Genomic DNA, 10,255 nt, shown 5'->3' on the forward strand with positions numbered 1-10,255 from the left:
AAACTGTGAGCCCTGTGTTATTTTTCTCCTGAAGATTCATGATGAGAGCTGTCATATATAATAAACACAAATCTTTTTACTAAAAGATATTGTAAATATTAAGTACATTTGCACGGTAAAAGAAATAATGGCAAGCCACCAATACACATCATCTATCAATTTTGATTGCTCAAATATCTGAAGATCTTGCTTTCACTTCCCCTGCCTTTGGTGCTAACATGTCTTTCTGGGTGAGCATTATTTCAAGTGACAGGGAATTACTATAATTCTAAAAATAATTTATTATCTTCCAGGAGCAAAGGTCGTTTTCATTTTGAACAAATAAATGTCAAATAGTGGATGATATACAGGATAATAATGTATGGGCAGCCAGCCAGAGGAGATAGCTGTAATTAAATTCAAGTTCAGGATGACACAGGGACGAAAATCTGAATGTTTTCAGACAAGTTATCAGAGTCCATTTTACTGCAGGATATGTTGTTATCTGATCCCCTAATCCTGCCTGTGCCCTGAGCTGATCTCACAAAACACAGGAAACCTACAGGGAGAGGGATCCTCTAGAACAGGAGGACAGGGAGAGAAGCATGAAGCGCCCAAGAGGATAAAAGCTCTTCACAGGACAGCACTTGCTGCACACTGTGGGACATGTAGACAGCTGTTTGCCTCCCCTCTTCTGCTCACTTTTTAAATTTGCAGCTTCACTTGGGACTCAGCTGAAGATTAAACACCCAGCTGTAGTTTTGATAGGTAGATATCAAAGAACCAGTGGAAAGCAAGGCTTCCATGCAGTTGACCTACTTTGATTAAGCCAAATCAAACTGATTGACTGTGGGCTCAATTCACTAGCCTAAACCTAGACATTTTCAGTGCCACTTGGGATGCCCTCAGGTATCCGAGACACCTGACTGGACCTGCCTCCCTGTGGCAGACATAGCAGAAGACTTTCAGGCAAGCCACAGCCTTCAAAACAGGCAGATGGAGGCCAGGCAGGGTACCCTAGAGCATGTCAAAGCACTACAGACTCCTAGGTTTTAGGCAACTGAATTGTTACCTAGATCTCCATTGACTCTAACAGGAGTGTAAACACCTTGCTCACAGATTGCAAAATCACAGTGCTGCTGAGGCTGGCAGCACCTCTGGAGATAATTCAGTCTACCCCCCTGCTCAGAGCAGGCTCAGCTATAGCTACAGCTCAGGGCTGTGGATAGTCAGATTACGGGTATCTCCAAAGGTGTAGAAGGGACCACCTCTCAGGGAAACCTGTGCCAGTGTTCAACCCCACTCTGCTCAGGCAACAGCACACCACCTCTGGTTCAGTACCATCAGCAGAGTCAAGGGCTTGCACAGCAGGAGATCCCTCTTGAAGGGACTGTGTTCTTAATGCAGGGGTCTAGTGCTGTTCAAAATCTTCTTGTGTGTCCTGCCGAACATCCGTCTGCCAGTCCCAAAGGTCTCCCATAGATCGCACGTGATAGCTATCAGCCCCGCTGGGAATACCTCACATATTCAACAAAGCCAAGTGCAAGGTCCTGCACATGGGTCAGATCAATCCCAAGCACAAGTACAGGCTGGGTGGAGAATGGATCAAGGGCAGCCCTGAGGAGAAGGACTTGGGGGTATTGGGAGGGACAGGTACTTGTGCGTACCAATGGGGAAAGGCTGAGAGAGTTGGCCTTGTTCAGCCTGGCGAAGAGAAGGCTCCGGGGAGACCTTATAGCCCCTTCCAGTGCCTGAAGGGGCTACAGGGATGCTGGGGTGGACTTTTTACAAGGGCCTGTAGTGACAGGACAAGGGGGAATGGGTTTAAATTGAAAGTGGGGAAGTTTAGATTAGATATCAGGAAGAAGTTCTTCATGGAGAGGGTGGTGAGGCACTGGAACAGGTTGCCCAGAGAAGCTGTGGATGCCCCCTCCCTGGGAGGGTTCAAGGCCAGGCTGGATGAGGCTTTGAGCAACCTGGTCTAGTGGAAGGTGTCCCTGCCCATGGCAGGGGGTTGGAACTAGATGGTCTTTAAGGTCCCTTCCAAGCTAAATCATTGTATGATTCTGTGATATCTGAAATACCTGCTAGGGCATCACGTATGGTTGTGGTAACCTCAGCTGTCTGAGATACCATTCAGGTGCCTAAATTCATACAGCAGAATTGCACTCACATCTTCACAGGCTTTGACACAGAGCTGACCACATGTGTAGGCCCCTCCAGGTAGGTGTCATTTTCACACTCAGTCCCTGCCACTGCACCTGGGAGCTCGGATACCAGCATGCTGTTCTGTGCAGATATATGATGGGAGTTCCATTTGAATTCACTTCTATAAAGCAGAACTGAAGTCAGGAACTAAACTCTCAGTATACAGGGCATAAAAAGAATTTAACAAAGAATGAATTTTCACTGACATACTGTTCTTTTCCCTACCTTACTTTCACATAAGCATCTAGTATTTGTCAGTGCCACAGACAGTATCCAGAATGAGATAGCTGATTTGCCTAATTCAAAATGGCAAATATTATGTTGTATAGCTCTATTACTACAGCTGTAATAGATGTCTACATCCTATTACCAGAGCTGCAAAGGGTCATGAACTGTAAAATGCAGGTTCAGATAGGGCTTTCTCAGGCATTTGAAGGCTTTTGGAGCTGGGAGAAAATTATTAGTTGTTTACTGCATTACCTTACTCTACAGAGAAAGGCTGTTTGTGGGTCTCACATGTCCATCCAAGATTTCTTGCCATTTAAGGATGTTCTCATCTAGGTTTTGATTCAGGCCCATTCATAGCCACAACTTGAGTAACAGCTGTCAACCAATTCATTGCAATGAGTAATTACCAGAAAAGAAGCAGGAAAAAAAAAATCCTCATGAAATAACAGGAAACTATTCTTCAGGCACACAAAATTCTTCAGAGTAAATCTGACGTGACAAACTCACTTCCATATTGTGGAGAAAAATTAAGAATTCTCAGCTTAAGTAAAGCAAAAAAAAAAAATTTCTAAGAACTCAATAAAAGCAGATTTTTTCCTTTTATTATAAGTCTGCATATTATATGATTGAACTATTCCCAGGACAACAGAATTCTAATATGAATAAGTAGACAACTGCAAATTGCAAAGCAGATGTTTTACTGACCTCCTCCCACTAGAATCTGATAGCTGAACTGGTTGGGTTATTCTCTCTTTCACTCATCAATAAATCAGTGTGTCAACTAGACAGCAGTGGAGGAAACTTAACTAAGTGAGTAGAAATATAATTACACAATTCCCAACAGTGTTGCTAATAAATGGTAGTTAAAGTGGAACTACATGCAACATAGAAGTATTGCAGCTTAATCCCTATTAATTTTTATATGGTGTTCATTATTGTTTTGTTAGCATTCAGCACTTGGTACTATGAAACTAGAAAAAAATATTTGAAACAAGTGGGAAAGAATGTTTTAATGGTGAGGTTCTTTAGGCTGAGGAATAATGTCCTAGAGAAAGTAATGTACATTTTATTGTTTAGTAATATAGACCAGCAAGCTGTTCTAGTGGAAGGTGTCCTTGCCCATGGCAGGGGGGTTGGAACTAGATGGTCTTTAAGGTCCTTTCTAACCCAAACAATTCTATGATTCTATGAAAGTGTCTAGACAGAATATTGCAAAAATGCGGACAATAATTGTGAGTTCCTTACCCTGGCACTCCAAAAGAAAAGGGAACAGTGTGAACATGATAATCTAGTAAATCTTTTTAATCCCTAAATCCCATGAAACTCTTGTCCAGTAAAATACTTGCAAATTAAGCATATGGCAAAAGTAGTGTTGGATATGTGCCTATTTGATTCCATGAATATTCAGTACTGAGTCCAAGAAAGTACCACAATCTATCCTGCTTCTGTTCACTAAGTAAGACTTCTAACATTGTAAATGTGGATTTTTTTTACTGGTTTGAAATTCATGCTAATTTGTGCTACAGAATGATACAGACCATATTAGCAAGGAATCTTTTAAATGTGCCCTGAGGTAAGTAATCTTCTTTTGCATTGTATGTTAGTTATAAATATCCAAAGGTGTTAAATACTTGCTACAAAGCAGAGCCACAAGGCCACCATATTAAGATTCAGCGTTGCATAAGAAAGATTTTGTAGTCTGAAGTTATGCTGGCAAGGGCTTCTAATCATGAAGGCAGTCCCGAGGATGTACCACCTTGCATACAAGCAATCCTAAGAGGGTATATTTAAGAGATATCATATTTATGTGCTTGCCAACTGTTGCCCTTTTGCTTTGCGCATTGAGCTTTAGCTGACTTGGCACACCTGCTTTCCTCTTGCTGTAGGCATTTTATCCAACGAGGTGTCAAAGCTTGTGTTGCTATGGGAAATATTTTTGAGATGCTGGGACTTAATAAAACATTTTTGAGAGTAACATCTGTCAGATATTAATTCAGGAATTTTTTATTCAGAATAAATAGATTACAAATCTTTTGCCCCATGAAATCAAAAGTATTTGTTCTTTCAGTAATACATACTTCAGATAGAGATTATGTGGTGGAGGGGGTATCATACAGCCATATTCATCATGGTTTTCTTTCTCAGAGGAAGGATACCATTATTTGTTTTAAGAGGGCAAACTATGTCTGTAACTCATCTGTGCTTCTTCTCCTTCTGTCCACACAATTCATGTACCTCATTAAGTGGGAAGGAAGAACTCTTATGCTGAGCAGAAGGTGATTTCAGGGCTATGAAAGTTACTCTAGAAGTTGCTTTCTTGTCAACCTTTTATCTTCTTCAACACTTACAGGGTACAAAAATAGCCCAAGACAGCACAAGCAATAGATTTCAAAGCTTGGTGTTGTTATAACTGCTTGAAAGCTATCACATTATGCAAATATTACCTTTCATTTGGCTGAACTATGTACAGAGGAAAATACATTGAATATTGGTAAAAATGTCAAAACCTGACCTAGAATTAATTCCTCTACTATTGGTCCATGAGATAATGTAAAGAGCTCTGGAATTCTCTTGCAATAAAGTGCTAGACATCTGCCACAACACAATTAACACCTTCATTTTATTAATTCCAAGTTTTCAAATCTATATGTTTCTATTCCTCACTTTAGGCTTGTAAAACCTGTGTCCTGGGGTATAGGGAAATTAACAGACTATTAATAAATAGGCAATAATTGCTCCTTTGCGGGTGAAGAGTGTCTTTCTGTATATCCTCGAGTTGCAGTCCTCCTCTCCCCTTTTGTACTGAGCTCAGTATTTAACTAGTAACTTGCTACAGTTCTTTCTGTGGAGTGACTGTTGTACTGGTGAGCACTGAAAAGTGGTCATACCTCTGTCATGTCCTGTCTACTTGCTCTCCTATTTCTCCAGGAGGAATGGCTAGGTTAATTGTTTTTCCATCTTTTCTTCTGCATCACCTCTCTGCTGTTTTCCTCGGGTGGGTGTTAACCCCAGGTATCTTCTAACAGTACTAGAATGAACCTCACCATTTTTTCTAGAGTAAATCACAGAAAAATTAAGAGTAGGGTTGGACTCAGTACTGGAAGATGTACTCCCAAGATTCACAGTGATCAGGGTTGAAAGAGACCATCTGATCGTCTGCCATGATCTGTTTCCTGAGCCAGCAGCTTTAACACCATTACCTCCAGGCTAAGCTGGATCACTTGGGACTGATTAAATATATACCATGAGAAGGGCATCTATCTTTGAGTGCAAAAAATGAGGTGACAGTGATTTATCAGTTCCTTTGTACCCAGTGGCTTATCACCCTCCCTGTTAGAAGTTTGTGTCTAATTTCTCACTGGAATTTGCCTTCTCTTCTAGCCACTAGTTCTTGATGTGCCTTTTTCTGCTAGATTAAAGACCCATTCAGTAACCAGTATTTACTCCTCATAAAGGTTCTTTCATGCTATAATCAAGCTGGTTTTTGATCTGTCTGATAAGATAAACAGATTGAGCTCTCACTGTTCTGTTTTTTTTTCTTTTTTCTTTTTTTTTTCCCCATTCCAGCCATCAAAACATATCTGCAGCTGACTTCTATATCCTCTGTAGTATTTCAACATCCCTTTTAAAATGTTGACATCAGGACTGTATACATTATTCTACATCAGTCCCAATAATGTCACACAGAAAGAAAAGTCAATTTCCTCCTCCTACTCACTATTCCGTTGTTTATACTTTCCAGAATTGAATTAGCACTTTTTGCCTCTGTATCTTACAGGAGCTCATGCTCATTTTCCCTTAGAAGCCAATGCTATTTTCAGTCAGTGCTTTCCTGGGTACAGAAATTTCTGTAAGAACAGTCTGCACTGCTTGCTTTTAAATGGATAATTTGGTTTGGCCAGGTTTTAGCCTACCACACCATGACATTAACCTCTCTCTGGTTTTCGCAGTCCTGTTATTCTTGACTGTGTTTAGTATTGTATGCCTAGTGATTTTGTATTAGCTTCCTAAACAGGTGAGACTGTTGAACATCATGAAATTTCTTGCCAAACTCTACAAAAGCTCCTAGACGTAACACTGTCTGATAAAGACCCTTGGTGACAATAAATTTTTTTTTGAGATATTTGAGACATGCAGGTATTAAGCTACTCAATATATACTTTATTGATACCATAGAGAGCTCCTTAGTTAATCACCATATTGTGTGATACTAAACCAAGCACTTAGAGGTCTGAATAATACCACATCTTTGCAATTATGACTGAGAATTTGTAATCTCATTTAAAAAATGAAATAAAAATTGTCTGATAACAGCTAGATTCCTAACATACATTGACTGTTATTAATTCCTTACATTCCTATATCTTAATTCTCTATATACTTATTCCTAGGTCAGCTGGTCTGTCACTTTGCCTGTAGCAGGTGTACTTAAATGGCTGTACATCTTCCAGGTCAGGCCTCTGCACTTTTGAATATTGGCACAGAAGATGCACCTTGAGGATCTTGAACTGATATCTAACTGATATTGCAAGATTTAGTGGGAAATTACACTGCTGACGAATGTGAAACACAGTTATCATCTATTGATTTCATGTCGCGCAGGACTGACAGCTATAGAAATATTTGTCATCTATCATCCATTAAATACAGGAATGCAGCATACTTCAGCAACATACACTTCATAATTCAAGGACTTCAGTCTGCTCTTTCTGAACGGAGTCTGTAAAATTTTCTTTAGAATCTTTGCATTTTCAGCACCACTATTAAAATTCCTGTCTGGTACGTAATCTATACTGGTATCAGGGCTGGTTTTGTTCCAAAATTATTAGTTCCTTGATACTCAGACAGATACCAACTTTCCCCAGTGCCTACTGCTTTCTACTGGTTGCCTATTGTTGCCACATATTACATAGTTTTTTAATGGCACACATGAAAGCAAATTTCAGAAGCCCATGGAACCTCATGACTGGACCAGCCCTTTCAAGACGGTGATGAATGATGGCACATCAGCTTTCAAATGCATAGTAAAGTTATCAGACAAGCACTAAAATGTGCTACCTGTGTATGTTTTGGGTAAGGAACCATAGCAAATGCTGGGTATTTAACTGAGTTTACCACTGTGTGACAGAGACTTTATCTAACCCGCAACACACTGCCACAAAGCATTTTTAGCTTACTCATTACACCATGATAATTTGATCAAGGGCCTGAACATAACTCACAGCTAGGGAGGGATTCAGCTGGCAAGTTAACATCCAGTGCCATTTCACATGCACTAGCTGACATAGCTCCAGAGACATAACACAAAACCTTAGAGAGACTCAGCCCTCCCATGCCAGTGGCTGCCAGTTCACTCCAGCCATCCCAAAAGACACCAGGATTCTCTGTTTAAGGATTTGGGCCACCTCTGTTTAGTGCTGTCAGTAGGGATGAGGACAAGACCCAGCTCACAAGGCAGAACATCTCTCCTGGGTGGACTTCAGTCTCTTGTGCCATATGAAATGTTCTTTTGTGTCCTGCTTGGTATCCACCTACCAGCGTCAAAGGTCTCCCACAGGTCCCATGCGATATCTGCCAGCCCCATAGGTTTATCTGGGATACTCTGGGGCATGTCAAATGGCAGTAGCTGGTAGTTGACTTCACCAACTCTAAAGCTACTCACTGACCATAACAGGAGCTTAGACAACCAAGTTATGCATTGTCATGTGAATTAAGGTGTTTTGGATGTGGACACCAAAATTAAAGTGTTTTGATTTGAACTAAATCCCACCATTCTGATTTCTTCATGATGGCCTGGAACTGAGGCTTTTTATTTTCTTATATTTATTTTAAAATCTTTTCCTCTCATACTGAGTTAATTGCCAAGATGGGCTAGTCCTCGGAGGCAAAAGTGATGCATTTTAACTGTGTAGGCAGGATTCAGAAACCTTGGTTGACAGATCTGTGTAGTCCCTTGAAACTCTTCAGTCTCACCATGGTGGTATGTTCTTTGCTTTCAACAAGACCTCTCACTCCCAACATGCTTTGAGGCATTTTAGCTACTTACTTTTACCCCCAGATTAAAGAAGTGTTAATTTAACCTTTTCCAGCTCTAATCAGTCATGTAGCAGCACTTAAGAGATTGAGACAAAGTCCTGTGACTTTAAAAAATCAATTCCGTACTTACACCATGGCAGCAGACCTATGTAGCTCAAAAAGACAATTGTCATTAGAAGTATGACAGACCCGCCATAGACAAGTTTGGTCTTCAGTCCATAAGGCCACTGACTTAATGAGGCTTTCTCCAATGCAGTCTTCCACAATTCTCCAACTGTCAAACCATAATTTTCGAATTATCTTCTATAACAACATAATGCACTGGAAAATGGTTAAATCCAAGTCCATTTATCTTCTTGATGCTGAAAATCTGTTCAGTTTCATATACCAGACATCAGTCTCACGTGATTCTCTACTAATAACTAGACAGCGTACTTCTTATTTTTCTGTTTCTAGTCCTCCTTTTTGTGTGCTGTTTGTTCCTGTCAGTAAGACAAGAAAAAGATTTGAGCTTTGCACTTGAAATGGAGTGAGATGTCCTGTGCATTCATTCCTATTTCCTTCAGACTTTGATCTCAGTGCCTTGAGACTGCCTTTACCCACTCCCTCACCAGTTACGTCTTCTGTATGATGGAGTATATTGCTTTAGATACCTCCACTGAACTATAAGAATGTAAATATGAATCACATAATATCCCTTTTGGAGCATTTTGTGTTCAGGTTTCCCTCGGCTCAGGGGACTGGAAGGTCAGGACATAAGATTTCAAATATAGTGGGGCAGAGAATAAGTCTGGTGGGAATGTGATAGCCCATGATGCAGACAACACATGTTTTTGCATTTAGTAGAACTGTTGCTATTGGAGTCTGAAGGTTTTGTAATCAACCAAAATATGTGGCTACAGGGGGATCACATGTAATACAGCCGAGTATAAAAGGCAAGCTGTCACCACTCAGATGAAAAATGTAGCCTGTTATCATACTGCATCTTCATAAAATGAGGTGTAACACTAACTTTTCATCTACAAGCAGATTGATTGGTCATTTACACTGAATTTGACATGTCTACATGAAAGAAACTTCAGCATAAGGCCCTGTGACTGCAGGATGGCACCAGTTTCTAGTTCTTTCTCCCAAACTTTCTACCTCTGGAAATGCTTTGGCAATGTAACTTCTACTTTGATCTTGAAAAAAAAAAATTAAGTTATTGCAATTGCCTAACCCTGCATCCCTCAGAATCAATAGTACTGGTGATTGGCAGAGTTTAGTCCATAATTTTGTGTTCCTGTTTCAGTTGTGCAGCTCTGAAATTATATTTTAATTCCATGTCAGATCCATCAAGTAGTTCTGTAGGTAAACCGCATTACTGGTGTATGGTACTCTGCAATGAATTGCTCATCTCTCTGATGTATGACTCTAGAGAAGAAGTCCATATAATATACATAAGGGAAAATAATTATGTCTCTCATTGATTTACAGGTATAGCACCTTCACCTACATCTATACCCCAGACATGAGAAATATGTGAAAAGGAAAAAGCCCAGTGTAATCAATTTTCATGTGCAGAAGACAGACCTCTCAAGTGATGTGCTGAATATAGGAAACAAAATTTGGTAAATCTCTGTTGAGGACTATTTCTAGTGAACTTCACTCAACCTAATATTTATTCAGCAGGCTGTTCTTCTGGAGTCCCATGGAAAAGTCTCTGTTTTTCTGTCCCTAGAAGCCTGAGTCAGAGCACAAGTCAGAAAACGTATTTCAGGCAATCATCTTTAATAACACATTTTATCGGCATTCTACATGGCTC

This window comes from Eurypyga helias, unplaced genomic scaffold (assembly GCF_000690775.1).
Source record: "Eurypyga helias isolate BGI_N326 unplaced genomic scaffold, ASM69077v1 scaffold317, whole genome shotgun sequence".
Classification (NCBI taxonomy): domain Eukaryota; kingdom Metazoa; phylum Chordata; class Aves; order Eurypygiformes; family Eurypygidae; genus Eurypyga; species Eurypyga helias.